Source organism: Crinia signifera, chromosome 1 (assembly GCF_055691185.1).
Source record: "Crinia signifera chromosome 1, ASM5569118v1, whole genome shotgun sequence".
Taxonomy (NCBI): Eukaryota; Metazoa; Chordata; class Amphibia; order Anura; family Myobatrachidae; genus Crinia; species Crinia signifera.
The window spans coordinates 439,872,801-439,899,823 of record NC_139217.1 but is presented as its reverse complement, the minus strand read 5'-3'; the positions used below and the strand labels follow the sequence as shown (position 1 = coordinate 439,899,823).

The window sequence follows — 27,023 nt, the reverse complement described above, 5'->3', positions numbered from 1 at the left end:
AGGCAGCACAAGCGACTCCCACCTGGGGACAAAATACCGCAGGGAGGCCACATCTATTAACATTGAGGTGGTAAAGTGGAAAAGTGCCTATTCCTGACGCATCCCCCCAAACTATACCCACAACTAGTGCAAATCATTTCCAGAGCACACGGATTTGCATATTGTGTTGTCATTCAAGCAGTCGGCATGCAACAGCTGGAGGCCTCCTTGGCAACGCAAGTGAGTGTGGGTCCTGCAGCGACCTCTACTGGTTGTATATGCAAAGCACACTACAAGGCACAAGCAAAGTAAAAACAAGGAAGCATATGCAGCCAGCACACAGCAGTAGAGATCAGAGCAGAACACAGAGTGTAAGCTAATGGCGCAGCTTAAGGGGCGCATGGGCAGGGCTAAGAGTGATGAAAGGATGGAAGGAAGGAAAGCAAGCCTAATGGAGGTACTAGGTACAAAGGGCTGACTTTTACCAGAGCTGATCAGGGGAAAGCGCGAACGCAGTCCCCCACTACCACAAATTATGCAGTCGAGTTTCCCGCATTTGGGGAAATCGCAGGGGTCAACACACCCGGAGTGCAATGGATGAGCCTCGCCCTGGGAGAACCACCTTCGTGATCATGGTATCTCCCCTGCCAGGTAAGTATGAGTTGGACTAGGGCTCAGGAGGGCCGCAGCTCGGGCACACCCCCTTTGGCTGAAGGAGATTTACCTGAGGCAGCACAAGCGACTCCCACCTGGGGACAAAATACCGCAGGGAGGCCACATCTATTAACATTGAGGTGGTAAAGTGGAAAAGTGCCTATTCCTGACGCATCCCCCCAAACTATACCCACAACTAGTGCAAATCATTCCCAGAGCACACGGATTTGCATATTGTGTTGTCATTCAAGCAGTCGGCATGCAACAGCTGGAGGCCTCCTTGGCAACGCAAGTGAGTGTGGGTCCTGCAGCGACCTCTACTGGTTGTATATGCAAAGCACACTACAAGGCACAAGCAAAGTAAAAACAAGGAAGCATATGTAGCCAGAACACAGAGTGTAAACTAATGGCGCAGCTTAAGGGGCGCATGGGCAGGGCTAAGAGTGATGAAAGGATGGAAGGAAGGAAAGCAAGCCTAATGGAGGTACTAGGTACAAAGGGCTGACTTTTACCAGAGCTGATCAGGGGAAAGCGCGAACGCAGTCCCCCACTACCACAAATTATGCAGTCGAGTTTCCCGCATTTGGGGAAATCGCAGGGGTCAACACACCCGGAGTGCAATGGATGAGCCTCGCCCTGGGCGAACCACCTTCATGATCATGGTATCTCCCCTGTCAGGTAAGTATGAGTTGGACTAGGGCTCAGGAGGGCCGCAGCTCGGGCACACCCCCTTTGGCTGAAGGAGATTTACCTGAGGCAGCACAAGCGACTCCCACCTGGGGACAAAATACCGCAAGGAGGCCACATCTATTAACATTGAGGTGGTAAAGTGCCTATTCCTGACGCATCCCCCCAAACTATACCCACAACTAGTGCAAATCATTCCCAGAGCACACGGATTTGCATATTGTGTTGTTATTCAAGCAGTCGGCATGCAACAGCTGGAGGCCTCCTTGGCAACGCAAGTGAGTGTGGGTCCTGCAGCGACCTCTACTGGTTGTATATGCAAAGCACACTACAAGGCACAAGCAAAGTAAAAACAAGGAAGCATATGCAGCCAGCACACAGCAGTAGAGATCAGAGCAGAACACAGAGTGTAAGCTAATGGCGCAGCTTAAGGGGCGCGTGGGCAGGGCTAAGAGTGATGAAAGGATGGAAGGAAGGAAAGCAAGCCTAATGGAGGTACTAGGTACAAAGGGCTGACTTTTACCAGAGCTGATCAGGGGAAAGCGCGAACGCAGTCCCCCACTACCACAAATTATGCAGTCGAGTTTCCCGCATTTGGGGAAATCGCAGGGGTCAACACACCCGGAGTGCAATGGATGAGCCTCGCCCTGGGAGAACCACCTTCGTGATCATGGTATCTCCCCTGCCAGGTAAGTATGAGTTGGACTAGGGCTCAGGAGGGCCGCAGCTCGGGCACACCCCCTTTGGCTGAAGGAGATTTACCTGAGGCAGCACAAGCGACTCCCACCTGGGGACAAAATACCGCAGGGAGGCCACATCTATTAACATTGAGGTGGTAAAGTGGAAAAGTGCCTATTCCTGACGCATCCCCCCAAACTATACCCACAACTAGTGCAAATCATTCCCAGAGCACACGGATTTGCATATTGTGTTGTCATTCAAGCAGTCGGCATGCAACAGCTGGAGGCCTCCTTGGCAACGCAAGTGAGTGTGGGTCCTGCAGCGACCTCTACTGGTTGTATATGCAAAGCACACTACAAGGCACAAGCAAAGTAAAAACAAGGAAGCATATGCAGCCAGCACACAGCAGTAGAGATCAGAGCAGAACACAGAGTGTAAGCTAATGGCGCAGCTTAAAGGGCGCATGGGCAGGGCTAAGAGTGATGAAAGTATGGAAGGAAGGAAAGCAGGCAAAATGGAGGTACTAGGTACAAAGGGCTGACTTTTACCAGAGCTGATCAGGGGAAAGCGCGAACGCAGTCCCCCACTACCACAAATTATGCAGTCGAGTTTCCCGCATTTGGGGAAACCGCAGGGGTCAACACACCCGGAGTGCAATGGATGAGCCTCGACCTGGGAGAACCACCTTCGTGATCATGGTATCTCCCCTGCCAGGTAAGTATGAGTTGGACTAGGGCTCAGGAGGGCCGCAGCTCGGGCACACCCCCGTTGGCTGAAGGAGATTTACCTGAGGCAGCACAAGCGACTCCCACCTGGGGACAAAATACCGCAGGGAGGCCACATCTATTAACATTGAGGTGGTAAAGTGGAAAAGTGCCTATTCCTGACGCATCCCCCCAAACTATACCCACAACTAGTGCAAATCATTCCCAGAGCACACGGATTTGCATATTGTGTTGTCATTCAAGCAGTCGGCATGCAACAGCTGGAGGCCTCCTTGGCAACGCAAGTGAGTGTGGGTCCTGCAGCGACCTCTACTGGTTGTATATGCAAAGCACACTACAAGGCACAAGCAAAGTAAAAACAAGGAAGCATATGCAGCCAGCACACAGCAGTAGAGATCAGAGCAGAACACAGAGTGTAAGCTAATAGCGCAGCTTAAGGGGCGCATGGGCAGGGCTAAGAGTGATGAAAGGATGGAAGGAAGGAAAGCAAGCCTAATGGAGGTACTAGGTACAAAGGGCTGACTTTTACCAGAGCTGATCAGGGGAAAGCGCGAACGCAGTCCCCCACTACCACAAATTATGCAGTCGAGTTTCCTGCATTTGGAGAAATCGCAGGGGTCAACACACCCGGAGTGCAATGGATGAGCCTCGCCCTGGGCAAACCACCTTCGTGATCATGGTATCTCCCCTGCCAGGTAAGTATGAGTTGGACTAGGGCTCAGGAGGGCCGCAGCTCGGGCACACCCCCTTTGGCTGAAGGAGATTTACCTGAGGCAGCACAAGCGACTCCCACCTGGGGACAAAATACCGCAAGGAGGCCACATCTATTAACATTGAGGTGGTAAAGTGCCTATTCCTGACGCATCCCCCCAAACTATACCCACAACTAGTGCAAATCATTCCCAGAGCACACGGATTTGCATATTGTGTTGTTATTCAAGCAGTCGGCATGCCACAGCTGGAGGCCTCCTTGGCAACGTAAGTGAGTGTGGGTCCTGCAGCGACCTCTACTGGTTGTATATGCAAAGCACACTACAAGGCACAAGCAAAGTAAAAACAAGGAAGCATATGCAGCCAGCACAGAGCAGTAGAGATCAGAGCAGAAAACACAGAGTGTAAGCTAATGGCGCAGCTTAAGGGGCGCATGGGCAGGGCTAAGAGTGATGAAAGGAAGGAAGGAAGGAAAGCAAGCCTAATGGAGGTACTAGGTACAAAGGGCTGACTTTTACCAGAGCTGATCAGGGGAAAGCGCGAACGCAGTCCCCCACTACCACAAATTATGCAGTCAAGTTTCCCGCATTTGGGGAAATCGCAGGGGTCAACACACCCGGAGTGCAATGGATGAGCCTCGCCCTGGGCAAACCACCTTCGTGATCATGGTATCTCCCCTGCCAGGTAAGTATGAGTTGGACTAGGGCTCAGGAGGGCCGCAGCTCGGGCACACCCCCTTTGGCTGAAGGAGATTTACCTGAGGCAGCACAAGCGACTCCCACCTGGGGACAAAATACCGCAAGGAGGCCACATCTATTAACATTGAGGTGGTAAAGTGCCTATTCCTGACGCATCCCCCCAAACTATACCCACAACTAGTGCAAATCATTCCCAGAGCACACGGATTTGCATATTGTGTTGTTATTCAAGCAGTCGGCATGCAACAGCTGGAGGCCTCCTTGGCAACGTAAGTGAGTGTGGGTCCTGCAGCGACCTCTACTGGTTGTATATGCAAAGCACACTACAAGGCACAAGCAAAGTAAAAACAAGGAAGCATATGCAGCCAGCACACAGCAGTAGAGATCAGAGCAGAACACAGAGTGTAAGCTAATGGCGCAGCTTAAGGGGCGCATGGGCAGGGCTAAGAGTGATGAAAGGATGGAAGGAAGGAAAACAAGCCTAATGGAGGTACTAGGTACAAAGGGCTGACTTTTACCAGAGCTGATCAGGGGAAAGCGCGAACGCAGTCCCCCACTACCCCAAATTATGCAGTTGAGTTTCCCGCATTTGGGGAAATCGCAGGGGTCAACACACCCGGAGTGCAATGGATGAGCCTCGCCCTGGGAGAACCACCTTCGTGATCATGGTATCTCCCCTGCCAGGTAAGTATGAGTTGGACTAGGGCTCAGGAGGGCCGCAGCTCGGGCACACCCCCTTTGGCTGAAGGAGATTTACCTGAGGCAGCACAAGCAACTCCCACCTGGGGACAAAATACCGCAGGGAGGCCACATCTATTAACATTGAGGTGGTAAAGTGGAAAAGTGCCTATTCCTGACGCATCCCCCCAAACTATACCCACAACTAGTGCAAATCATTCCCAGAGCACACGGATTTGCATATTGTGTTGTCATTCAAGCAGTCGGCATGCAACAGCTGGAGGCCTCCTTGGCAACGCAAGTGAGTGTGGGTCCTGCAGCGACCTCTACTGGTTGTATATGCAAAGCACACTACAAGGCACAAGCAAAGTAAAAACAAGGAAGCATATGCAGCCAGCACACAGCAGTAGAGATCAGAGCAGAACACAGAGTGTAAGCTAATGGCGCAGCTTAAGGGGCGCGTGGGCAGGGCTAAGAGTGATGAAAGGATGGAAGGAAGGAAAGCAAGCCTAATGGAGATACTAGGTACAAAGGGCTGACTTTTACCAGAGCTGATCAGGGGAAAGCGCGAACGCAGTCCCCCACTACCACAAATTATGCAGTCGAGTTTCCCGCATTTGGGGAAATCGCAGGGGTCAACACACCCGGAGTGCAATGGATGAGCCTCGCCCTGGGAGAACCACCTTCGTGATCATGGTATCTCCCCTGCCAGGTAAGTATGAGTTGGACTAGGGCTCAGGAGGGCCGCAGCTCGGGCACACCCCCTTTGGCTGAAGGAGATTTACCTGAGGCAGCACAAGCGACTCCCACCTGGGGACAAAATACCGCAGGGAGGCCACATCTATTAACATTGAGGTGGTAAAGTGGAAAAGTGCCTATTCCTGACGCATCCCCCCAAACTATACCCACAACTAGTGCAAATCATTCCCAGAGCACACGGATTTGCATATTGTGTTGTCATTCAAGCAGTCGGCATGCAACAGCTGGAGGCCTCCTTGGCAACGCAAGTGAGTGTGGGTCCTGCAGCGACCTCTACTGGTTGTATATGCAAAGCACACTACAAGGCACAAGCAAAGTAAAAACAAGGAAGCATATGCAGCCAGCACACAGCAGTAGAGATCAGAGCAGAACACAGAGTGTAAGCTAATGGCGCAGCTTAAGGGGCGCGTGGGAAGGGCTAAGAGTGATGAAAGGATGGAAGGCAAGCAAGCCTAATGGAGGTACTAGGTACAAAGGGCTGACTTTTACCAGAGCTGATCAGGGGAAAGCGCGAACGCAGTCCCCCACTACCACAAATTATGCAGTCGAGTTTCCCGCATTTGGGGAAATCGCAGGGGTCAACACACCCGGAGTGCAATGAATGAGCCTCGCCCTGGGAGAACCACCTTCGTGATCATGGTATCTCCCCTGCCAGGTAAGTATGAGTTGGACTAGGGCTCAGGAGGGCCGCAGCTCGGGCACACCCCCTTTGGCTGAAGGAGATTTACCTGAGGCAGCACAAGCGACTCCCACCTGGGGACAAAATACCGCAGGGAGGCCACATCTATTAACATTGAGGTGGTAAAGTGGAAAAGTGCCTATTCCTGACGCATCCCCCCAAACTATACCCACAACTAGTGCAAATCATTCCCAGAGCACACGGATTTGCATATTGTGTTGTCATTCAAGCAGTCGGCATGCAACAGCTGGAGGCCTCCTTGGCAACGCAAGTGAGTGTGGGTCCTGCAGCGACCTCTACTGGTTGTATATGCAAAGCACACTACAAGGCACAAGCAAAGTAAAAACAAGGAAGCATATGCTGCCAGCACACAGCAGTAGAGATCAGAGCAGAACACAGAGTGTAAGCTAATGGCGCAGCTTAAGGGGCACGTGGGCAGGGCTAAGAGTGATGAAAGGATGGAAAACAAGCCTAATGGAGGTACTAGGTACAAAGGGCTGACTTTTACCAGAGCTGATCAGGGGAAAGCGCGAACGCAGTCCCCCACTACCACAAATTATGCAGTCGAGTTTCCTGCATTTGGAGAAATCGCAGGGGTCAACACACCCGGAGTGCAATGGATGAGCCTCGCCCTGGGCAAACCACCTTCGTGATCATGGTATCTCCCCTGCCAGGTAAGTATGAGTTGGACTAGGGCTCAGGAGGGCCGCAGCTCGGGCACACCCCCTTTGGCTGAAGGAGATTTACCTGAGGCAGCACAAGCGACTCCCACCTGGGGACAAAATACCGCAAGGAGGCCACATCTATTAACATTGAGGTGGTAAAGTGCCTATTCCTGACGCATCCCCCCAAACTATACCCACAACTAGTGCAAATCATTCCCAGAGCACACGGATTTGCATATTGTGTTGTTATTCAAGCAGTCGGCATGCCACAGCTGGAGGCCTCCTTGGCAACGTAAGTGAGTGTGGGTCCTGCAGCGACCTCTACTGGTTGTATATGCAAAGCACACTACAAGGCACAAGCAAAGTAAAAACAAGGAAGCATATGCAGCCAGCACAGAGCAGTAGAGATCAGAGCAGAAAACACAGAGTGTAAGCTAATGGCGCAGCTTAAGGGGCGCATGGGCAGGGCTAAGAGTGATGAAAGGAAGGAAGGAAGGAAAGCAAGCCTAATGGAGGTACTAGGTACAAAGGGCTGACTTTTACCAGAGCTGATCAGGGGAAAGCGCGAACGCAGTCCCCCACTACCACAAATTATGCAGTCAAGTTTCCCGCATTTGGGGAAATCGCAGGGGTCAACACACCCGGAGTGCAATGGATGAGCCTCGCCCTGGGCAAACCACCTTCGTGATCATGGTATCTCCCCTGCCAGGTAAGTATGAGTTGGACTAGGGCTCAGGAGGGCCGCAGCTCGGGCACACCCCCTTTGGCTGAAGGAGATTTACCTGAGGCAGCACAAGCGACTCCCACCTGGGGACAAAATACCGCAAGGAGGCCACATCTATTAACATTGAGGTGGTAAAGTGCCTATTCCTGACGCATCCCCCCAAACTATACCCACAACTAGTGCAAATCATTCCCAGAGCACACGGATTTGCATATTGTGTTGTTATTCAAGCAGTCGGCATGCAACAGCTGGAGGCCTCCTTGGCAACGTAAGTGAGTGTGGGTCCTGCAGCGACCTCTACTGGTTGTATATGCAAAGCACACTACAAGGCACAAGCAAAGTAAAAACAAGGAAGCATATGCAGCCAGCACACAGCAGTAGAGATCAGAGCAGAACACAGAGTGTAAGCTAATGGCGCAGCTTAAGGGGCGCATGGGCAGGGCTAAGAGTGATGAAAGGATGGAAGGAAGGAAAACAAGCCTAATGGAGGTACTAGGTACAAAGGGCTGACTTTTACCAGAGCTGATCAGGGGAAAGCGCGAACGCAGTCCCCCACTACCCCAAATTATGCAGTTGAGTTTCCCGCATTTGGGGAAATCGCAGGGGTCAACACACCCGGAGTGCAATGGATGAGCCTCGCCCTGGGAGAACCACCTTCGTGATCATGGTATCTCCCCTGCCAGGTAAGTATGAGTTGGACTAGGGCTCAGGAGGGCCGCAGCTCGGGCACACCCCCTTTGGCTGAAGGAGATTTACCTGAGGCAGCACAAGCAACTCCCACCTGGGGACAAAATACCGCAGGGAGGCCACATCTATTAACATTGAGGTGGTAAAGTGGAAAAGTGCCTATTCCTGACGCATCCCCCCAAACTATACCCACAACTAGTGCAAATCATTCCCAGAGCACACGGATTTGCATATTGTGTTGTCATTCAAGCAGTCGGCATGCAACAGCTGGAGGCCTCCTTGGCAACGCAAGTGAGTGTGGGTCCTGCAGCGACCTCTACTGGTTGTATATGCAAAGCACACTACAAGGCACAAGCAAAGTAAAAACAAGGAAGCATATGCAGCCAGCACACAGCAGTAGAGATCAGAGCAGAACACAGAGTGTAAGCTAATGGCGCAGCTTAAGGGGCGCGTGGGCAGGGCTAAGAGTGATGAAAGGATGGAAGGAAGGAAAGCAAGCCTAATGGAGATACTAGGTACAAAGGGCTGACTTTTACCAGAGCTGATCAGGGGAAAGCGCGAACGCAGTCCCCCACTACCACAAATTATGCAGTCGAGTTTCCCGCATTTGGGGAAATCGCAGGGGTCAACACACCCGGAGTGCAATGGATGAGCCTCGCCCTGGGAGAACCACCTTCGTGATCATGGTATCTCCCCTGCCAGGTAAGTATGAGTTGGACTAGGGCTCAGGAGGGCCGCAGCTCGGGCACACCCCCTTTGGCTGAAGGAGATTTACCTGAGGCAGCACAAGCGACTCCCACCTGGGGACAAAATACCGCAGGGAGGCCACATCTATTAACATTGAGGTGGTAAAGTGGAAAAGTGCCTATTCCTGACGCATCCCCCCAAACTATACCCACAACTAGTGCAAATCATTCCCAGAGCACACGGATTTGCATATTGTGTTGTCATTCAAGCAGTCGGCATGCAACAGCTGGAGGCCTCCTTGGCAACGCAAGTGAGTGTGGGTCCTGCAGCGACCTCTACTGGTTGTATATGCAAAGCACACTACAAGGCACAAGCAAAGTAAAAACAAGGAAGCATATGCAGCCAGCACACAGCAGTAGAGATCAGAGCAGAACACAGAGTGTAAGCTAATGGCGCAGCTTAAGGGGCGCGTGGGAAGGGCTAAGAGTGATGAAAGGATGGAAGGCAAGCAAGCCTAATGGAGGTACTAGGTACAAAGGGCTGACTTTTACCAGAGCTGATCAGGGGAAAGCGCGAACGCAGTCCCCCACTACCACAAATTATGCAGTCGAGTTTCCCGCATTTGGGGAAATCGCAGGGGTCAACACACCCGGAGTGCAATGAATGAGCCTCGGCCTGGGAGAACCACCTTCGTGATCATGGTATCTCCCCTGCCAGGTAAGTATGAGTTGGACTAGGGCTCAGGAGGGCCGCAGCTCGGGCACACCCCCTTTGGCTGAAGGAGATTTACCTGAGGCAGCACAAGCGACTCCCACCTGGGGACAAAATACCGCAGGGAGGCCACATCTATTAACATTGAGGTGGTAAAGTGGAAAAGTGCCTATTCCTGACGCATCCCCCCAAACTATACCCACAACTAGTGCAAATCATTCCCAGAGCACACGGATTTGCATATTGTGTTGTCATTCAAGCAGTCGGCATGCAACAGCTGGAGGCCTCCTTGGCAACGCAAGTGAGTGTGGGTCCTGCAGCGACCTCTACTGGTTGTATATGCAAAGCACACTACAAGGCACAAGCAAAGTAAAAACAAGGAAGCATATGCTGCCAGCACACAGCAGTAGAGATCAGAGCAGAACACAGAGTGTAAGCTAATGGCGCAGCTTAAGGGGCACGTGGGCAGGGCTAAGAGTGATGAAAGGATGGAAAACAAGCCTAATGGAGGTACTAGGTACAAAGGGCTGACTTTTACCAGAGCTGATCAGGGGAAAGCGCGAACGCAGTCCCCCACTACCACAAATTATGCAGTCGAGTTTCCCGCATTTGGGGAAATCACAGGGGTCAACACACCCGGAGTGCAATGGATGAGCCTCGCCCTGGGAAAACCTCCTTCGTGATCATGGTATCTCCCCTGCCAGGTAAGTATGAGTTGGACTAGGGCTCAGGAGGGCCGCAGCTCGGGCACACCCCCTTTGGCTGAAGGAGATTTACCTGAGGCAGCACAAGCGACTCCCACCTGGGGACAAAATACCGCAGGGAGGCCACATCTATTAACATTGAGGTGGTAAAGTGGAAAAGTGCCTATTCCTGACGCATCCCCCCAAACTATACCCACAACTAGTGCAAATCATTCCCAGAGCACACGGATTTGCATATTGTGTTGTCATTCAAGCAGTCGGCATGCAACAGCTGGAGGCCTCCTTGGCAACGCAAGTGAGTGTGGGTCCTGCAGCGACCTCTACTGGTTGTATATGCAAAGCACACTACAAGGCACAAGCAAAGTAAAAACAAGGAAGCATATGCAGCCAGCACACAGCAGTAGAGATCAGAGCAGAACACAGAGTGTAAGCTAATGGCGCAGCTTAAGGGGCGCGTGGGCAGGGCTAAGAGTGATGAAAGTATGGAAGGAAGGAAAGCAGGCAAAATGGAGGTACTAGGTACAAAGGGCTGACTTTTACCAGAGCTGATCAGGGGAAAGCGCGAACGCAGTCCCCCACTACCACAAATTATGCAGTCGAGTTTCCCGCATTTGGGGAAATCGCAGGGGTCAACACACCCGGAGTGCAATGGATGAGCCTCGCCCTGGGAGAACCACCTTCGTGATCATGGTATCTCCCCTGCCAGGTAAGTATGAGTTGGGCTAGGGCTCAGGAGGGCCGCAGCTCGGGCACACCCCCTTTGGCTGAAGGAGATTTACCTGAGGCAGCACAAGCGACTCCCACCTGGGGACAAAATACCGCAGGGAGGCCACATCTATTAACATTGAGGTGGTAAAGTGGAAAAGTGCCTATTCCTGACGCATCCCCCCAAACTATACCCACAACTAGTGCAAATCATTCCCAGAGCACACGGATTTGCATATTGTGTTGTCATTCAAGCAGTCGGCATGCAACAGCTGGAGGCCTCCTTGGCAACGCAAGTGAGTGTGGGTCCTGCAGCGACCTCTACTGGTTGTATATGCAAAGCACACTACAAGGCACAAGCAAAGTAAAAACAAGGAAGCATATGCAGCCAGCACACAGCAGTAGAGATCAGAGCAGAACACAGAGTGTAAGCTAATGGCGCAGCTTAAGGGGCGCATGGGCAGGGCTAAGAGTGATGAAAGGATGGAAGGAAAGCAAGCCTAATGGAGGTACTAGGTACAAAGGGCTGACTTTTACCAGAGCTGATCAGGAGAAAGCGCGAACGCAGTCCCCCACTACCACAAATTATGCAGTCGAGTTTCCCGCATTTGGGGAAATCGCAGGGGTCAACACACCCGGAGTGCAATGGATGAGCCTCGCCCTGGGAGAACCACCTTCGTGAACATGGTATCTCCCCTGCCAGGTAAGTATGAGTTGGACTAGGGCTCAGGAGGGCCGCAGCTCGGGCACACCCCCTTTGGCTGAAGGAGATTTACCTGAGGCAGCACAAGCGACTCCCACCTGGGGACAAAATACCGCAAGGAGGCCACATCTATTAACATTGAGGTGGTAAAGTGCCTATTCCTGACGCATCCCCCCAAACTATACCCACAACTAGTGCAAATCATTCCCAGAGCACACGGATTTGCATATTGTGTTGTCATTCAAGCAGTCGGCATGCAACAGCTGGAGGCCTCCTTGGCAACGCAAGTGAGTGTGGGTCCTGCAGCGACCTCTACTGGTTGTATATGCAAAGCACACTACAAGGCACAAGCAAAGTAAAAACAAGGAAGCATATGCAGCCAGCACACAGCAGTAGAGATCAGAGCAGAACACAGAGTGTAAGCTAATGGCGCAGCTTAAGGGGCGCGTGGGCAGGGCTAAGAGTGATGAAAGGAAGGAAAGCAAGCCTAATGGAGGTACTAGGTACAAAGGGCTGACTTTTACCAGAGCTGATCAGGGGAAAGCGCGAACGCAGTCCCCCACTACCACAAATTATGCAGTCGAGTTTCCCGCATTTGGGGAAATCGCAGGGGTCAACACACCCAGAGTGCAATGGATGAGCCTCGCCCTGGGCAAACCACCTTCGTGATCATGGTATCTCCCCTGCCAGGTAAGTATGAGTTGGACTAGGGCTCAGGAGGGCCGCAGCTCGGGCACACCCCCTTTGGCTGAAGGAGATTTACCTGAGGCAGCACAAGCGACTCCCACCTGGGGACAAAATACCGCAAGGAGGCCACATCTATTAACATTGAGGTGGTAAAGTGCCTATTCCTGACGCATCCCCCCAAACTATACCCACAACTAGTGCAAATCATTCCCAGAGCACACGGATTTGCATATTGTGTTGTCATTCAAGCAGTCGGCATGCAACAGCTGGAGGCCTCCTTGGCAACGCAAGTGAGTGTGGGTCCTGCAGCGACCTCTACTGGTTGTATATGCAAAGCACACTACAAGGCACAAGCAAAGTAAAAACAAGGAAGCATATGCAGCCAGCACACAGCAATAGAGATCAGAGCAGAACACAGAGTGTAAGCTAATGGCGCAGCTTAAGGGGCGCATGGGCAGGGCTAAGAGTGATGAAAGGATGGAAAGCAAGCCTAATGGAGGTACTAGGTACAAAGGGCTGACTTTTACCAGAGCTGATCAGGGGAAAGCGCGAACGCAGTCCCCCACTACCACAAATTATGCAGTCGAGTTTCCCGCATTTGGGGAAATCGCAGGGGTCAACACACCCGGAGTGCAATGGATGAGCCTCGCCCTGGGAGAACCACCTTCGTGATCATGGTATCTCCCCTGCCAGGTAAGTATGAGTTGGACTAGGGCTCAGGAGGGCCGCAGCTCGGGCACACCCCCTTTGGCTGAAGGAGATTTACCTGAGGCAGCACAAGCGACTCCCACCTGGGGACAAAATACCGCAGGGAGGCCACATCTATTAACATTGAGGTGGTAAAGTGGAAAAGTGCCTATTCCTGACGCATCCCCCCAAACTATACCCACAACTAGTGCAAATCATTCCCAGAGCACACGGATTTGCATATTGTGTTGTCATTCAAGCAGTCGGCATGCAACAGCTGGAGGCCTCCTTGGCAACGCAAGTGAGTGTGGGTCCTGCAGCGACCTCTACTGGTTGTATATGCAAAGCACACTACAAGGCACAAGCAAAGTAAAAACAAGGAAGCATATGTAGCCAGCACACAGCAGTAGAGATCAGAGCAGAACACAGAGTGTAAGCTAATGGCGCAGCTTAAGGGGCGCGTGGGCAGGGCTAAGAGTGATGAAAGGATGGAAAACAAGCCTAATGGAGGTACTAGGTACAAAGGGCTGACTTTTACCAGAGCTGATCAGGGGAAAGCGCGAACGCAGTCCCCCACTACCACAAATTATGCAGTCGAGTTTCCCGCATTTGGGGAAATCACAGGGGTCAACACACCCGGAGTGCAATGGATGAGCCTCGCCCTGGGAAAACCTCCTTCGTGATCATGGTATCTCCCCTGCCAGGTAAGTATGAGTTGGACTAGGGCTCAGGAGGGCCGCAGCTCGGGCACACCCCCTTTGGCTGAAGGAGATTTACCTGAGGCAGCACAAGCGACTCCCACCTGGGGACAAAATACCGCAGGGAGGCCACATCTATTAACATTGAGGTGGTAAAGTGGAAAAGTGCCTATTCCTGACGCATCCCCCCAAACTATACCCACAACTAGTGCAAATCATTCCCAGAGCACACGGATTTGCATATTGTGTTGTCATTCAAGCAGTCGGCATGCAACAGCTGGAGGCCTCCTTGGCAACGCAAGTGAGTGTGGGTCCTGCAGCGACCTCTACTGGTTGTATATGCAAAGCACACTACAAGGCACAAGCAAAGTAAAAACAAGGAAGCATATGCAGCCAGCACACAGCAGTAGAGATCAGAGCAGAACACAGAGTGTAAGCTAATGGCGCAGCTTAAGGGGCGCGTGGGCAGGGCTAAGAGTGATGAAAGTATGGAAGGAAGGAAAGCAGGCAAAATGGAGGTACTAGGTACAAAGGGCTGACTTTTACCAGAGCTGATCAGGGGAAAGCGCGAACGCAGTCCCCCACTACCACAAATTATGCAGTCGAGTTTCCCGCATTTGGGGAAATCGCAGGGGTCAACACACCCGGAGTGCAATGGATGAGCCTCGCCCTGGGAGAACCACCTTCGTGATCATGGTATCTCCCCTGCCAGGTAAGTATGAGTTGGACTAGGGCTCAGGAGGGCCGCAGCTCGGGCACACCCCCTTTGGCTGAAGGAGATTTACCTGAGGCAGCACAAGCGACTCCCACCTGGGGACAAAATACCGCAGGGAGGCCACATCTATTAACATTGAGGTGGTAAAGTGGAAAAGTGCCTATTCCTGACGCATCCCCCCAAACTATACCCACAACTAGTGCAAATCATTCCCAGAGCACACGGATTTGCATATTGTGTTGTCATTCAAGCAGTCGGCATGCAACAGCTGGAGGCCTCCTTGGCAACGCAAGTGAGTGTGGGTCCTGCAGCGACCTCTACTGGTTGTATATGCAAAGCACACTACAAGGCACAAGCAAAGTAAAAACAAGGAAGCATATGCAGCCAGCACACAGCAGTAGAGATCAGAGCAGAACACAGAGTGTAAGCTAATGGCGCAGCTTAAGGGGCGCGTGGGCAGGGCTAAGAGTGATGAAAGTATGGAAGGAAGAAAAGCAGGCAAAATGGAGGTACTAGGTACAAAGGGCTGACTTTTACCAGAGCTGATCAGGGGAAAGCGCGAACGCAGTCCCCCACTACCACAAATTATGCAGTCGAGTTTCCTGCATTTGGGGAAATCGCAGGGGTCAACACACCCGGAGTGCAATGGATGAGCCTCGCCCTGGGAGAACCACCTTCGCGATCATGGTATCTCCCCTGCCAGGTAAGTATGAGTTGGACTAGGGCTCAGGAGGGCCGCAGCTCGGGCACACCCCCTTTGGCTGAAGGAGATTTACCTGAGGCAGCACAAGCGACTCCCACCTGGGGACAAAATACCGCAGGGAGGCCACATCTATTAACATTGAGGTGGTAAAGTGGAAAAGTGCCTATTCCTGACGCATCCCCCCAAACTATACCCACAACTAGTGCAAATCATTTCCAGAGCACACGGATTTGCATATTGTGTTGTCATTCAAGCAGTCGGCATGCAACAGCTGGAGGCCTCCTTGGCAACGCAAGTGAGTGTGGGTCCTGCAGCGACCTCTACTGGTTGTATATGCAAAGCACACTACAAGGCACAAGCAAAGTAAAAACAAGGAAGCATATGCAGCCAGCACACAGCAGTAGAGATCAGAGCAGAACACAGAGTGTAAGCTAATGGCGCAGCTTAAGGGGCGCATGGGCAGGGCTAAGAGTGATGAAAGGATGGAAGGAAGGAAAGCAAGCCTAATGGAGGTACTAGGTACAAAGGGCTGACTTTTACCAGAGCTGATCAGGGGAAAGCGCGAACGCAGTCCCCCACTACCACAAATTATGCAGTCGAGTTTCCCGCATTTGGGGAAATCGCAGGGGTCAACACACCCGGAGTGCAATGGATGAGCCTCGCCCTGGGAGAACCACCTTCGTGATCATGGTATCTCCCCTGCCAGGTAAGTATGAGTTGGACTAGGGCTCAGGAGGGCCGCAGCTCGGGCACACCCCCTTTGGCTGAAGGAGATTTACCTGAGGCAGCACAAGCGACTCCCACCTGGGGACAAAATACCGCAGGGAGGCCACATCTATTAACATTGAGGTGGTAAAGTGGAAAAGTGCCTATTCCTGACGCATCCCCCCAAACTATACCCACAACTAGTGCAAATCATTCCCAGAGCACACGGATTTGCATATTGTGTTGTCATTCAAGCAGTCGGCATGCAACAGCTGGAGGCCTCCTTGGCAACGCAAGTGAGTGTGGGTCCTGCAGCGACCTCTACTGGTTGTATATGCAAAGCACACTACAAGGCACAAGCAAAGTAAAAACAAGGAAGCATATGTAGCCAGAACACAGAGTGTAAACTAATGGCGCAGCTTAAGGGGCGCATGGGCAGGGCTAAGAGTGATGAAAGGATGGAAGGAAGGAAAGCAAGCCTAATGGAGGTACTAGGTACAAAGGGCTGACTTTTACCAGAGCTGATCAGGGGAAAGCGCGAACGCAGTCCCCCACTACCACAAATTATGCAGTCGAGTTTCCCGCATTTGGGGAAATCGCAGGGGTCAACACACCCGGAGTGCAATGGATGAGCCTCGCCCTGGGCGAACCACCTTCATGATCATGGTATCTCCCCTGTCAGGTAAGTATGAGTTGGACTAGGGCTCAGGAGGGCCGCAGCTCGGGCACACCCCCTTTGGCTGAAGGAGATTTACCTGAGGCAGCACAAGCGACTCCCACCTGGGGACAAAATACCGCAAGGAGGCCACATCTATTAACATTGAGGTGGTAAAGTGCCTATTCCTGACGCATCCCCCCAAACTATACCCACAACTAGTGCAAATCATTCCCAGAGCACACGGATTTGCATATTGTGTTGTTATTCAAGCAGTCGGCATGCAACAGCTGGAGGCCTCCTTGGCAACGCAAGTGAGTGTGGGTCCTGCAGCGACCTCTACTGGTTGTATATGCAAAGCACACTACAAGGCACAAGCAAAGTAAAAACAAGGAAGCATATGCAGCCAGCACACAGCAGTAGAGATCAGAGCAGAACACAGAGTGTAAGCTAATGGCGCAGCTTAAGGGGCGCGTGGGCAGGGCTAAGAGTGATGAAAGGATGGAAGGAAGGAAAGCAAGCCTAATGGAGGTACTAGGTACAAAGGGCTGACTTTTACCAGAGCTGATCAGGGGAAAGCGCGAACGCAGTCCCCCACTACCACAAATTATGCAGTCGAGTTTCCCGCATTTGGGGAAATCGCAGGGGTCAACACACCCGGAGTGCAATGGATGAGCCTCGCCCTGGGAGAACCACCTTCGTGATCATGGTATCTCCCCTGCCAGGTAAGTATGAGTTGGACTAGGGCTCAGGAGGGCCGCAGCTCGGGCACACCCCCTTTGGCTGAAGGAGATTTACCTGAGGCAGCACAAGCGACTCCCACCTGGGGACAAAATACCGCAGGGAGGCCACATCTATTAACATTGAGGTGGTAAAGTGGAAAAGTGCCTATTCCTGACGCATCCCCCCAAACTATACCCACAACTAGTGCAAATCATTCCCAGAGCACACGGATTTGCATATTGTGTTGTCATTCAAGCAGTCGGCATGCAACAGCTGGAGGCCTCCTTGGCAACGCAAGTGAGTGTGGGTCCTGCAGCGACCTCTACTGGTTGTATATGCAAAGCACACTACAAGGCACAAGCAAAGTAAAAACAAGGAAGCATATGCAGCCAGCACACAGCAGTAGAGATCAGAGCAGAACACAGAGTGTAAGCTAATGGCGCAGCTTAAAGGGCGCATGGGCAGGGCTAAGAGTGATGAAAGTATGGAAGGAAGGAAAGCAGGCAAAATGGAGGTACTAGGTACAAAGGGCTGACTTTTACCAGAGCTGATCAGGGGAAAGCGCGAACGCAGTCCCCCACTACCACAAATTATGCAGTCGAGTTTCCCGCATTTGGGGAAACCGCAGGGGTCAACACACCCGGAGTGCAATGGATGAGCCTCGACCTGGGAGAACCACCTTCGTGATCATGGTATCTCCCCTGCCAGGTAAGTATGAGTTGGACTAGGGCTCAGGAGGGCCGCAGCTCGGGCACACCCCCGTTGGCTGAAGGAGATTTACCTGAGGCAGCACAAGCGACTCCCACCTGGGGACAAAATACCGCAGGGAGGCCACATCTATTAACATTGAGGTGGTAAAGTGGAAAAGTGCCTATTCCTGACGCATCCCCCCAAACTATACCCACAACTAGTGCAAATCATTCCCAGAGCACACGGATTTGCATATTGTGTTGTCATTCAAGCAGTCGGCATGCAACAGCTGGAGGCCTCCTTGGCAACGCAAGTGAGTGTGGGTCCTGCAGCGACCTCTACTGGTTGTATATGCAAAGCACACTACAAGGCACAAGCAAAGTAAAAACAAGGAAGCATATGCAGCCAGCACACAGCAGTAGAGATCAGAGCAGAACACAGAGTGTAAGCTAATAGCGCAGCTTAAGGGGCGCATGGGCAGGGCTAAGAGTGATGAAAGGATGGAAGGAAGGAAAGCAAGCCTAATGGAGGTACTAGGTACAAAGGGCTGACTTTTACCAGAGCTGATCAGGGGAAAGCGCGAACGCAGTCCCCCACTACCACAAATTATGCAGTCGAGTTTCCTGCATTTGGAGAAATCGCAGGGGTCAACACACCCGGAGTGCAATGGATGAGCCTCGCCCTGGGCAAACCACCTTCGTGATCATGGTATCTCCCCTGCCAGGTAAGTATGAGTTGGACTAGGGCTCAGGAGGGCCGCAGCTCGGGCACACCCCCTTTGGCTGAAGGAGATTTACCTGAGGCAGCACAAGCGACTCCCACCTGGGGACAAAATACCGCAAGGAGGCCACATCTATTAACATTGAGGTGGTAAAGTGCCTATTCCTGACGCATCCCCCCAAACTATACCCACAACTAGTGCAAATCATTCCCAGAGCACACGGATTTGCATATTGTGTTGTTATTCAAGCAGTCGGCATGCCACAGCTGGAGGCCTCCTTGGCAACGTAAGTGAGTGTGGGTCCTGCAGCGACCTCTACTGGTTGTATATGCAAAGCACACTACAAGGCACAAGCAAAGTAAAAACAAGGAAGCATATGCAGCCAGCACAGAGCAGTAGAGATCAGAGCAGAAAACACAGAGTGTAAGCTAATGGCGCAGCTTAAGGGGCGCATGGGCAGGGCTAAGAGTGATGAAAGGAAGGAAGGAAGGAAAGCAAGCCTAATGGAGGTACTAGGTACAAAGGGCTGACTTTTACCAGAGCTGATCAGGGGAAAGCGCGAACGCAGTCCCCCACTACCACAAATTATGCAGTCAAGTTTCCCGCATTTGGGGAAATCGCAGGGGTCAACACACCCGGAGTGCAATGGATGAGCCTCGCCCTGGGCAAACCACCTTCGTGATCATGGTATCTCCCCTGCCAGGTAAGTATGAGTTGGACTAGGGCTCAGGAGGGCCGCAGCTCGGGCACACCCCCTTTGGCTGAAGGAGATTTACCTGAGGCAGCACAAGCGACTCCCACCTGGGGACAAAATACCGCAAGGAGGCCACATCTATTAACATTGAGGTGGTAAAGTGCCTATTCCTGACGCATCCCCCCAAACTATACCCACAACTAGTGCAAATCATTCCCAGAGCACACGGATTTGCATATTGTGTTGTTATTCAAGCAGTCGGCATGCAACAGCTGGAGGCCTCCTTGGCAACGTAAGTGAGTGTGGGTCCTGCAGCGACCTCTACTGGTTGTATATGCAAAGCACACTACAAGGCACAAGCAAAGTAAAAACAAGGAAGCATATGCAGCCAGCACACAGCAGTAGAGATCAGAGCAGAACACAGAGTGTAAGCTAATGGCGCAGCTTAAGGGGCGCATGGGCAGGGCTAAGAGTGATGAAAGGATGGAAGGAAGGAAAACAAGCCTAATGGAGGTACTAGGTACAAAGGGCTGACTTTTACCAGAGCTGATCAGGGGAAAGCGCGAACGCAGTCCCCCACTACCCCAAATTATGCAGTTGAGTTTCCCGCATTTGGGGAAATCGCAGGGGTCAACACACCCGGAGTGCAATGGATGAGCCTCGCCCTGGGAGAACCACCTTCGTGATCATGGTATCTCCCCTGCCAGGTAAGTATGAGTTGGACTAGGGCTCAGGAGGGCCGCAGCTCGGGCACACCCCCTTTGGCTGAAGGAGATTTACCTGAGGCAGCACAAGCAACTCCCACCTGGGGACAAAATACCGCAGGGAGGCCACATCTATTAACATTGAGGTGGTAAAGTGGAAAAGTGCCTATTCCTGACGCATCCCCCCAAACTATACCCACAACTAGTGCAAATCATTCCCAGAGCACACGGATTTGCATATTGTGTTGTCATTCAAGCAGTCGGCATGCAACAGCTGGAGGCCTCCTTGGCAACGCAAGTGAGTGTGGGTCCTGCAGCGACCTCTACTGGTTGTATATGCAAAGCACACTACAAGGCACAAGCAAAGTAAAAACAAGGAAGCATATGCAGCCAGCACACAGCAGTAGAGATCAGAGCAGAACACAGAGTGTAAGCTAATGGCGCAGCTTAAGGGGCGCGTGGGCAGGGCTAAGAGTGATGAAAGGATGGAAGGAAGGAAAGCAAGCCTAATGGAGATACTAGGTACAAAGGGCTGACTTTTACCAGAGCTGATCAGGGGAAAGCGCGAACGCAGTCCCCCACTACCACAAATTATGCAGTCGAGTTTCCCGCATTTGGGGAAATCGCAGGGGTCAACACACCCGGAGTGCAATGGATGAGCCTCGCCCTGGGAGAACCACCTTCGTGATCATGGTATCTCCCCTGCCAGGTAAGTATGAGTTGGACTAGGGCTCAGGAGGGCCGCAGCTCGGGCACACCCCCTTTGGCTGAAGGAGATTTACCTGAGGCAGCACAAGCGACTCCCACCTGGGGACAAAATACCGCAGGGAGGCCACATCTATTAACATTGAGGTGGTAAAGTGGAAAAGTGCCTATTCCTGACGCATCCCCCAAACTATACCCACAACTAGTGCAAATCATTCCCAGAGCACACGGATTTGCATATTGTGTTGTCATTCAAGCAGTCGGCATGCAACAGCTGGAGGCCTCCTTGGCAACGCAAGTGAGTGTGGGTCCTGCAGCGACCTCTACTGGTTGTATATGCAAAGCACACTACAAGGCACAAGCAAAGTAAAAACAAGGAAGCATATGCAGCCAGCACACAGCAGTAGAGATCAGAGCAGAACACAGAGTGTAAGCTAATGGCGCAGCTTAAGGGGCGCGTGGGAAGGGCTAAGAGTGATGAAAGGATGGAAGGCAAGCAAGCCTAATGGAGGTACTAGGTACAAAGGGCTGACTTTTACCAGAGCTGATCAGGGGAAAGCGCGAACGCAGTCCCCCACTACCACAAATTATGCAGTCGAGTTTCCCGCATTTGGGGAAATCGCAGGGGTCAACACACCCGGAGTGCAATGAATGAGCCTCGCCCTGGGAGAACCACCTTCGTGATCATGGTATCTCCCCTGCCAGGTAAGTATGAGTTGGACTAGGGCTCAGGAGGGCCGCAGCTCGGGCACACCCCCTTTGGCTGAAGGAGATTTACCTGAGGCAGCACAAGCGACTCCCACCTGGGGACAAAATACCGCAGGGAGGCCACATCTATTAACATTGAGGTGGTAAAGTGGAAAAGTGCCTATTCCTGACGCATCCCCCCAAACTATACCCACAACTAGTGCAAATCATTCCCAGAGCACACGGATTTGCATATTGTGTTGTCATTCAAGCAGTCGGCATGCAACAGCTGGAGGCCTCCTTGGCAACGCAAGTGAGTGTGGGTCCTGCAGCGACCTCTACTGGTTGTATATGCAAAGCACACTACAAGGCACAAGCAAAGTAAAAACAAGGAAGCATATGTAGCCAGCACACAGCAGTAGAGATCAGAGCAGAACACAGAGTGTAAGCTAATGGCGCAGCTTAAGGGGCGCGTGGGCAGGGCTAAGAGTGATGAAAGGATGGAAAACAAGCCTAATGGAGGTACTAGGTACAAAGGGCTGACTTTTACCAGAGCTGATCAGGGGAAAGCGCGAACGCAGTCCCCCACTACCACAAATTATGCAGTCGAGTTTCCCGCATTTGGGGAAATCACAGGGGTCAACACACCCGGAGTGCAATGGATGAGCCTCGCCCTGGGAAAACCTCCTTCGTGATCATGGTATCTCCCCTGCCAGGTAAGTATGAGTTGGACTAGGGCTCAGGAGGGCCGCAGCTCGGGCACACCCCCTTTGGCTGAAGGAGATTTACCTGAGGCAGCACAAGCGACTCCCACCTGGGGACAAAATACCGCAGGGAGGCCACATCTATTAACATTGAGGTGGTAAAGTGGAAAAGTGCCTATTCCTGACGCATCCCCCCAAACTATACCCACAACTAGTGCAAATCATTCCCAGAGCACACGGATTTGCATATTGTGTTGTCATTCAAGCAGTCGGCATGCAACAGCTGGAGGCCTCCTTGGCAACGCAAGTGAGTGTGGGTCCTGCAGCGACCTCTACTGGTTGTATATGCAAAGCACACTACAAGGCACAAGCAAAGTAAAAACAAGGAAGCATATGCAGCCAGCACACAGCAGTAGAGATCAGAGCAGAACACAGAGTGTAAGCTAATGGCGCAGCTTAAGGGGCGCGTGGGCAGGGCTAAGAGTGATGAAAGTATGGAAGGAAGGAAAGCAGGCAAAATGGAGGTACTAGGTACAAAGGGCTGACTTTTACCAGAGCTGATCAGGGGAAAGCGCGAACGCAGTCCCCCACTACCACAAATTATGCAGTCGAGTTTCCCGCATTTGGGGAAATCGCAGGGGTCAACACACCCGGAGTGCAATGGATGAGCCTCGCCCTGGGAGAACCACCTTCGTGATCATGGTATCTCCCCTGCCAGGTAAGTATGAGTTGGACTAGGGCTCAGGAGGGCCGCAGCTCGGGCACACCCCCTTTGGCTGAAGGAGATTTACCTGAGGCAGCACAAGCGACTCCCACCTGGGGACAAAATACCGCAGGGAGGCCACATCTATTAACATTGAGGTGGTAAAGTGGAAAAGTGCCTATTCCTGACGCATCCCCCCAAACTATACCCACAACTAGTGCAAATCATTCCCAGAGCACACGGATTTGCATATTGTGTTGTCATTCAAGCAGTCGGCATGCAACAGCTGGAGGCCTCCTTGGCAACGCAAGTGAGTGTGGGTCCTGCAGCGACCTCTACTGGTTGTATATGCAAAGCACACTACAAGGCACAAGCAAAGTAAAAACAAGGAAGCATATGTAGCCAGCACACAGCAGTAGAGATCAGAGCAGAACACAGAGTGTAAGCTAATGGCGCAGCTTAAGGGGCGCGTGGGCAGGGCTAAGAGTGATGAAAGGATGGAAAACAAGCCTAATGGAGGTACTAGGTACAAAGGGCTGACTTTTACCAGAGCTGATCAGGGGAAAGCGCGAACGCAGTCCCCCACTACCACAAATTATGCAGTCGAGTTTCCCGCATTTGGGGAAATCACAGGGGTCAACACACCCGGAGTGCAATGGATGAGCCTCGCCCTGGGAAAACCTCCTTCGTGATCATGGTATCTCCCCTGCCAGGTAAGTATGAGTTGGACTAGGGCTCAGGAGGGCCGCAGCTCGGGCACACCCCCTTTGGCTGAAGGAGATTTACCTGAGGCAGCACAAGCGACTCCCACCTGGGGACAAAATACCGCAGGGAGGCCACATCTATTAACATTGAGGTGGTAAAGTGGAAAAGTGCCTATTCCTGACGCATCCCCCCAAACTATACCCACAACTAGTGCAAATCATTCCCAGAGCACACGGATTTGCATATTGTGTTGTCATTCAAGCAGTCGGCATGCAACAGCTGGAGGCCTCCTTGGCAACGCAAGTGAGTGTGGGTCCTGCAGCGACCTCTACTGGTTGTATATGCAAAGCACACTACAAGGCACAAGCAAAGTAAAAACAAGGAAGCATATGCAGCCAGCACACAGCAGTAGAGATCAGAGCAGAACACAGAGTGTAAGCTAATGGCGCAGCTTAAGGGGCGCGTGGGCAGGGCTAAGAGTGATGAAAGTATGGAAGGAAGGAAAGCAGGCAAAATGGAGGTACTAGGTACAAAGGGCTGACTTTTACCAGAGCTGATCAGGGGAAAGCGCGAACGCAGTCCCCCACTACCACAAATTATGCAGTCGAGTTTCCCGCATTTGGGGAAATCGCAGGGGTCAACACACCCGGAGTGCAATGGATGAGCCTCGCCCTGGGAGAACCACCTTCGTGATCATGGTATCTCCCCTGCCAGGTAAGTATGAGTTGGACTAGGGCTCAGGAGGGCCGCAGCTCGGGCACACCCCCTTTGGCTGAAGGAGATTTACCTGAGGCAGCACAAGCGACTCCCACCTGGGGACAAAATACCGCAGGGAGGCCACATCTATTAACATTGAGGTGGTAAAGTGGAAAAGTGCCTATTCCTGACGCATCCCCCCAAACTATACCCACAACTAGTGCAAATCATTCCCAGAGCACACGGATTTGCATATTGTGTTGTCATTCAAGCAGTCGGCATGCAACAGCTGGAGGCCTCCTTGGCAACGCAAGTGAGTGTGGGTCCTGCAGCGACCTCTACTGGTTGTATATGCAAAGCACACTACAAGGCACAAGCAAAGTAAAAACAAGGAAGCATATGCAGCCAGCACACAGCAGTAGAGATCAGAGCAGAACACAGAGTGTAAGCTAATGGCGCAGCTTAAGGGGCGCGTGGGCAGGGCTAAGAGTGATGAAAGTATGGAAGGAAGAAAAGCAGGCAAAATGGAGGTACTAGGTACAAAGGGCTGACTTTTACCAGAGCTGATCAGGGGAAAGCGCGAACGCAGTCCCCCACTACCACAAATTATGCAGTCGAGTTTCCTGCATTTGGGGAAATCGCAGGGGTCAACACACCCGGAGTGCAATGGATGAGCCTCGCCCTGGGAGAACCACCTTCGCGATCATGGTATCTCCCCTGCCAGGTAAGTATGAGTTGGACTAGGGCTCAGGAGGGCCGCAGCTCGGGCACACCCCCTTTGGCTGAAGGAGATTTACCTGAGGCAGCACAAGCGACTCCCACCTGGGGACAAAATACCGCAGGGAGGCCACATCTATTAACATTGAGGTGGTAAAGTGGAAAAGTGCCTATTCCTGACGCATCCCCCCAAACTATACCCACAACTAGTGCAAATCATTTCCAGAGCACACGGATTTGCATATTGTGTTGTCATTCAAGCAGTCGGCATGCAACAGCTGGAGGCCTCCTTGGCAACGCAAGTGAGTGTGGGTCCTGCAGCGACCTCTACTGGTTGTATATGCAAAGCACACTACAAGGCACAAGCAAAGTAAAAACAAGGAAGCATATGCAGCCAGCACACAGCAGTAGAGATCAGAGCAGAACACAGAGTGTAAGCTAATGGCGCAGCTTAAAGGGCGCATGGGCAGGGCTAAGAGTGATGAAAGTATGGAAGGAAGGAAAGCAGGCAAAATGGAGGTACTAGGTACAAAGGGCTGACTTTTACCAGAGCTGATCAGGGGAAAGCGCGAACGCAGTCCCCCACTACCACAAATTATGCAGTCGAGTTTCCCGCATTTGGGGAAACCGCAGGGGTCAACACACCCGGAGTGCAATGGATGAGCCTTGACCTGGGAGAACCACCTTCGTGATCATGGTATCTCCCCTGCCAGGTAAGTATGAGTTGGACTAGGGCTCAGGAGGGCCGCAGCTCGGGCACACCCCCGTTGGCTGAAGGAGATTTACCTGAGGCAGCACAAGCGACTCCCACCTGGGGACAAAATACCGCAGGGAGGCCACATCTATTAACATTGAGGTGGTAAAGTGGAAAAGTGCCTATTCCTGACGCATCCCCCCAAACTATACCCACAACTAGTGCAAATCATTCCCAGAGCACACGGATTTGCATATTGTGTTGTCATTCAAGCAGTCGGCATGCAACAGCTGGAGGCCTCCTTGGCAACGCAAGTGAGTGTGGGTCCTGCAGCGACCTCTACTGGTTGTATATGCAAAGCACACTACAAGGCACAAGCAAAGTAAAAACAAGGAAGCATATGCAGCCAGCACACAGCAGTAGAGATCAGAGCAGAACACAGAGTGTAAGCTAATAGCGCAGCTTAAGGGGCGCATGGGCAGGGCTAAGAGTGATGAAAGGATGGAAGGAAGGAAAGCAAGCCTAATGGAGGTACTAGGTACAAAGGGCTGACTTTTACCAGAGCTGATCAGGGGAAAGCGCGAACGCAGTCCCCCACTACCACAAATTATGCAGTCGAGTTTCCTGCATTTGGAGAAATCGCAGGGGTCAACACACCCGGAGTGCAATGGATGAGCCTCGCCCTGGGCAAACCACCTTCGTGATCATGGTATCTCCCCTGCCAGGTAAGTATGAGTTGGACTAGGGCTCAGGAGGGCCGCAGCTCGGGCACACCCCCTTTGGCTGAAGGAGATTTACCTGAGGCAGCACAAGCGACTCCCACCTGGGGACAAAATACCGCAAGGAGGCCACATCTATTAACATTGAGGTGGTAAAGTGCCTATTCCTGACGCATCCCCCCAAACTATACCCACAACTAGTGCAAATCATTCCCAGAGCACACGGATTTGCATATTGTGTTGTTATTCAAGCAGTCGGCATGCCACAGCTGGAGGCCTCCTTGGCAACGTAAGTGAGTGTGGGTCCTGCAGCGACCTCTACTGGTTGTATATGCAAAGCACACTACAAGGCACAAGCAAAGTAAAAACAAGGAAGCATATGCAGCCAGCACAGAGCAGTAGAGATCAGAGCAGAAAACACAGAGTGTAAGCTAATGGCGCAGCTTAAGGGGCGCATGGGCAGGGCTAAGAGTG

The 27,023-nt window shown here is 52.2% G+C and overlaps 38 non-coding genes across 38 annotated transcripts; all 38 read right to left on the bottom strand.

The window, feature by feature from the left end:
- Positions 1-474: 474 nt before the first annotated feature.
- LOC146042414 (U1 spliceosomal RNA) lies at positions 475-638 on the bottom strand. Its single transcript, XR_014463868.1, has one exon. It is a non-coding gene; the product is annotated as a U1 spliceosomal RNA (small nuclear RNA).
- Positions 639-1,155: 517 nt separating this feature from the next.
- LOC146044448 (U1 spliceosomal RNA) lies at positions 1,156-1,319 on the bottom strand. The gene has a single exon (XR_014464920.1). It is a non-coding gene; the product is annotated as a U1 spliceosomal RNA (small nuclear RNA).
- Positions 1,320-1,853: 534 nt separating this feature from the next.
- Positions 1,854-2,017, bottom strand: LOC146042408 (U1 spliceosomal RNA). Its single transcript, XR_014463867.1, has one exon. It is a non-coding gene; the product is annotated as a U1 spliceosomal RNA (small nuclear RNA).
- A 542-nt stretch (positions 2,018-2,559) lies between these two features.
- On the bottom strand, positions 2,560-2,723 carry LOC146044316 (U1 spliceosomal RNA). The gene has a single exon (XR_014464868.1). It is a non-coding gene; the product is annotated as a U1 spliceosomal RNA (small nuclear RNA).
- Positions 2,724-3,265: 542 nt separating this feature from the next.
- LOC146044822 (U1 spliceosomal RNA) lies at positions 3,266-3,429 on the bottom strand. Its single transcript, XR_014465264.1, has one exon. It is a non-coding gene; the product is annotated as a U1 spliceosomal RNA (small nuclear RNA).
- A 536-nt stretch (positions 3,430-3,965) lies between these two features.
- LOC146044162 (U1 spliceosomal RNA) lies at positions 3,966-4,129 on the bottom strand. Its single transcript, XR_014464838.1, has one exon. It is a non-coding gene; the product is annotated as a U1 spliceosomal RNA (small nuclear RNA).
- Positions 4,130-4,663: 534 nt separating this feature from the next.
- Positions 4,664-4,827, bottom strand: LOC146044679 (U1 spliceosomal RNA). The gene has a single exon (XR_014465121.1). It is a non-coding gene; the product is annotated as a U1 spliceosomal RNA (small nuclear RNA).
- Positions 4,828-5,369: 542 nt separating this feature from the next.
- LOC146042400 (U1 spliceosomal RNA) lies at positions 5,370-5,533 on the bottom strand. The gene has a single exon (XR_014463863.1). It is a non-coding gene; the product is annotated as a U1 spliceosomal RNA (small nuclear RNA).
- A 538-nt stretch (positions 5,534-6,071) lies between these two features.
- Positions 6,072-6,235, bottom strand: LOC146042681 (U1 spliceosomal RNA). Its single transcript, XR_014463972.1, has one exon. It is a non-coding gene; the product is annotated as a U1 spliceosomal RNA (small nuclear RNA).
- Positions 6,236-6,769: 534 nt separating this feature from the next.
- LOC146044811 (U1 spliceosomal RNA) lies at positions 6,770-6,933 on the bottom strand. The gene has a single exon (XR_014465253.1). It is a non-coding gene; the product is annotated as a U1 spliceosomal RNA (small nuclear RNA).
- Positions 6,934-7,469: 536 nt separating this feature from the next.
- Positions 7,470-7,633, bottom strand: LOC146044151 (U1 spliceosomal RNA). Its single transcript, XR_014464836.1, has one exon. It is a non-coding gene; the product is annotated as a U1 spliceosomal RNA (small nuclear RNA).
- A 534-nt stretch (positions 7,634-8,167) lies between these two features.
- LOC146044668 (U1 spliceosomal RNA) lies at positions 8,168-8,331 on the bottom strand. Its single transcript, XR_014465110.1, has one exon. It is a non-coding gene; the product is annotated as a U1 spliceosomal RNA (small nuclear RNA).
- A 542-nt stretch (positions 8,332-8,873) lies between these two features.
- LOC146042394 (U1 spliceosomal RNA) lies at positions 8,874-9,037 on the bottom strand. The gene has a single exon (XR_014463858.1). It is a non-coding gene; the product is annotated as a U1 spliceosomal RNA (small nuclear RNA).
- A 538-nt stretch (positions 9,038-9,575) lies between these two features.
- On the bottom strand, positions 9,576-9,739 carry LOC146044404 (U1 spliceosomal RNA). The gene has a single exon (XR_014464899.1). It is a non-coding gene; the product is annotated as a U1 spliceosomal RNA (small nuclear RNA).
- Positions 9,740-10,273: 534 nt separating this feature from the next.
- Positions 10,274-10,437, bottom strand: LOC146044272 (U1 spliceosomal RNA). Its single transcript, XR_014464858.1, has one exon. It is a non-coding gene; the product is annotated as a U1 spliceosomal RNA (small nuclear RNA).
- A 542-nt stretch (positions 10,438-10,979) lies between these two features.
- LOC146042386 (U1 spliceosomal RNA) lies at positions 10,980-11,143 on the bottom strand. Its single transcript, XR_014463857.1, has one exon. It is a non-coding gene; the product is annotated as a U1 spliceosomal RNA (small nuclear RNA).
- A 538-nt stretch (positions 11,144-11,681) lies between these two features.
- LOC146043920 (U1 spliceosomal RNA) lies at positions 11,682-11,845 on the bottom strand. Its single transcript, XR_014464794.1, has one exon. It is a non-coding gene; the product is annotated as a U1 spliceosomal RNA (small nuclear RNA).
- Positions 11,846-12,371: 526 nt separating this feature from the next.
- On the bottom strand, positions 12,372-12,535 carry LOC146043524 (U1 spliceosomal RNA). Its single transcript, XR_014464521.1, has one exon. It is a non-coding gene; the product is annotated as a U1 spliceosomal RNA (small nuclear RNA).
- A 526-nt stretch (positions 12,536-13,061) lies between these two features.
- Positions 13,062-13,225, bottom strand: LOC146042381 (U1 spliceosomal RNA). Its single transcript, XR_014463852.1, has one exon. It is a non-coding gene; the product is annotated as a U1 spliceosomal RNA (small nuclear RNA).
- A 534-nt stretch (positions 13,226-13,759) lies between these two features.
- LOC146044261 (U1 spliceosomal RNA) lies at positions 13,760-13,923 on the bottom strand. Its single transcript, XR_014464856.1, has one exon. It is a non-coding gene; the product is annotated as a U1 spliceosomal RNA (small nuclear RNA).
- A 542-nt stretch (positions 13,924-14,465) lies between these two features.
- On the bottom strand, positions 14,466-14,629 carry LOC146042376 (U1 spliceosomal RNA). Its single transcript, XR_014463850.1, has one exon. It is a non-coding gene; the product is annotated as a U1 spliceosomal RNA (small nuclear RNA).
- A 542-nt stretch (positions 14,630-15,171) lies between these two features.
- Positions 15,172-15,335, bottom strand: LOC146044503 (U1 spliceosomal RNA). Its single transcript, XR_014464945.1, has one exon. It is a non-coding gene; the product is annotated as a U1 spliceosomal RNA (small nuclear RNA).
- Positions 15,336-15,877: 542 nt separating this feature from the next.
- LOC146042370 (U1 spliceosomal RNA) lies at positions 15,878-16,041 on the bottom strand. Its single transcript, XR_014463849.1, has one exon. It is a non-coding gene; the product is annotated as a U1 spliceosomal RNA (small nuclear RNA).
- Positions 16,042-16,558: 517 nt separating this feature from the next.
- Positions 16,559-16,722, bottom strand: LOC146044437 (U1 spliceosomal RNA). The gene has a single exon (XR_014464918.1). It is a non-coding gene; the product is annotated as a U1 spliceosomal RNA (small nuclear RNA).
- A 534-nt stretch (positions 16,723-17,256) lies between these two features.
- LOC146042363 (U1 spliceosomal RNA) lies at positions 17,257-17,420 on the bottom strand. The gene has a single exon (XR_014463848.1). It is a non-coding gene; the product is annotated as a U1 spliceosomal RNA (small nuclear RNA).
- A 542-nt stretch (positions 17,421-17,962) lies between these two features.
- On the bottom strand, positions 17,963-18,126 carry LOC146044305 (U1 spliceosomal RNA). Its single transcript, XR_014464865.1, has one exon. It is a non-coding gene; the product is annotated as a U1 spliceosomal RNA (small nuclear RNA).
- Positions 18,127-18,668: 542 nt separating this feature from the next.
- On the bottom strand, positions 18,669-18,832 carry LOC146044800 (U1 spliceosomal RNA). The gene has a single exon (XR_014465242.1). It is a non-coding gene; the product is annotated as a U1 spliceosomal RNA (small nuclear RNA).
- A 536-nt stretch (positions 18,833-19,368) lies between these two features.
- Positions 19,369-19,532, bottom strand: LOC146044140 (U1 spliceosomal RNA). The gene has a single exon (XR_014464834.1). It is a non-coding gene; the product is annotated as a U1 spliceosomal RNA (small nuclear RNA).
- A 534-nt stretch (positions 19,533-20,066) lies between these two features.
- Positions 20,067-20,230, bottom strand: LOC146044657 (U1 spliceosomal RNA). Its single transcript, XR_014465099.1, has one exon. It is a non-coding gene; the product is annotated as a U1 spliceosomal RNA (small nuclear RNA).
- A 542-nt stretch (positions 20,231-20,772) lies between these two features.
- On the bottom strand, positions 20,773-20,936 carry LOC146042357 (U1 spliceosomal RNA). Its single transcript, XR_014463847.1, has one exon. It is a non-coding gene; the product is annotated as a U1 spliceosomal RNA (small nuclear RNA).
- A 537-nt stretch (positions 20,937-21,473) lies between these two features.
- On the bottom strand, positions 21,474-21,637 carry LOC146042674 (U1 spliceosomal RNA). The gene has a single exon (XR_014463970.1). It is a non-coding gene; the product is annotated as a U1 spliceosomal RNA (small nuclear RNA).
- Positions 21,638-22,171: 534 nt separating this feature from the next.
- On the bottom strand, positions 22,172-22,335 carry LOC146044250 (U1 spliceosomal RNA). Its single transcript, XR_014464854.1, has one exon. It is a non-coding gene; the product is annotated as a U1 spliceosomal RNA (small nuclear RNA).
- Positions 22,336-22,877: 542 nt separating this feature from the next.
- LOC146042350 (U1 spliceosomal RNA) lies at positions 22,878-23,041 on the bottom strand. The gene has a single exon (XR_014463843.1). It is a non-coding gene; the product is annotated as a U1 spliceosomal RNA (small nuclear RNA).
- A 534-nt stretch (positions 23,042-23,575) lies between these two features.
- LOC146044239 (U1 spliceosomal RNA) lies at positions 23,576-23,739 on the bottom strand. The gene has a single exon (XR_014464853.1). It is a non-coding gene; the product is annotated as a U1 spliceosomal RNA (small nuclear RNA).
- A 542-nt stretch (positions 23,740-24,281) lies between these two features.
- On the bottom strand, positions 24,282-24,445 carry LOC146042345 (U1 spliceosomal RNA). Its single transcript, XR_014463842.1, has one exon. It is a non-coding gene; the product is annotated as a U1 spliceosomal RNA (small nuclear RNA).
- A 542-nt stretch (positions 24,446-24,987) lies between these two features.
- LOC146044492 (U1 spliceosomal RNA) lies at positions 24,988-25,151 on the bottom strand. The gene has a single exon (XR_014464934.1). It is a non-coding gene; the product is annotated as a U1 spliceosomal RNA (small nuclear RNA).
- Positions 25,152-25,693: 542 nt separating this feature from the next.
- Positions 25,694-25,857, bottom strand: LOC146044756 (U1 spliceosomal RNA). The gene has a single exon (XR_014465198.1). It is a non-coding gene; the product is annotated as a U1 spliceosomal RNA (small nuclear RNA).
- A 542-nt stretch (positions 25,858-26,399) lies between these two features.
- LOC146044789 (U1 spliceosomal RNA) lies at positions 26,400-26,563 on the bottom strand. The gene has a single exon (XR_014465231.1). It is a non-coding gene; the product is annotated as a U1 spliceosomal RNA (small nuclear RNA).
- Between the last annotated feature and the right edge of the window lie 460 nt (positions 26,564-27,023).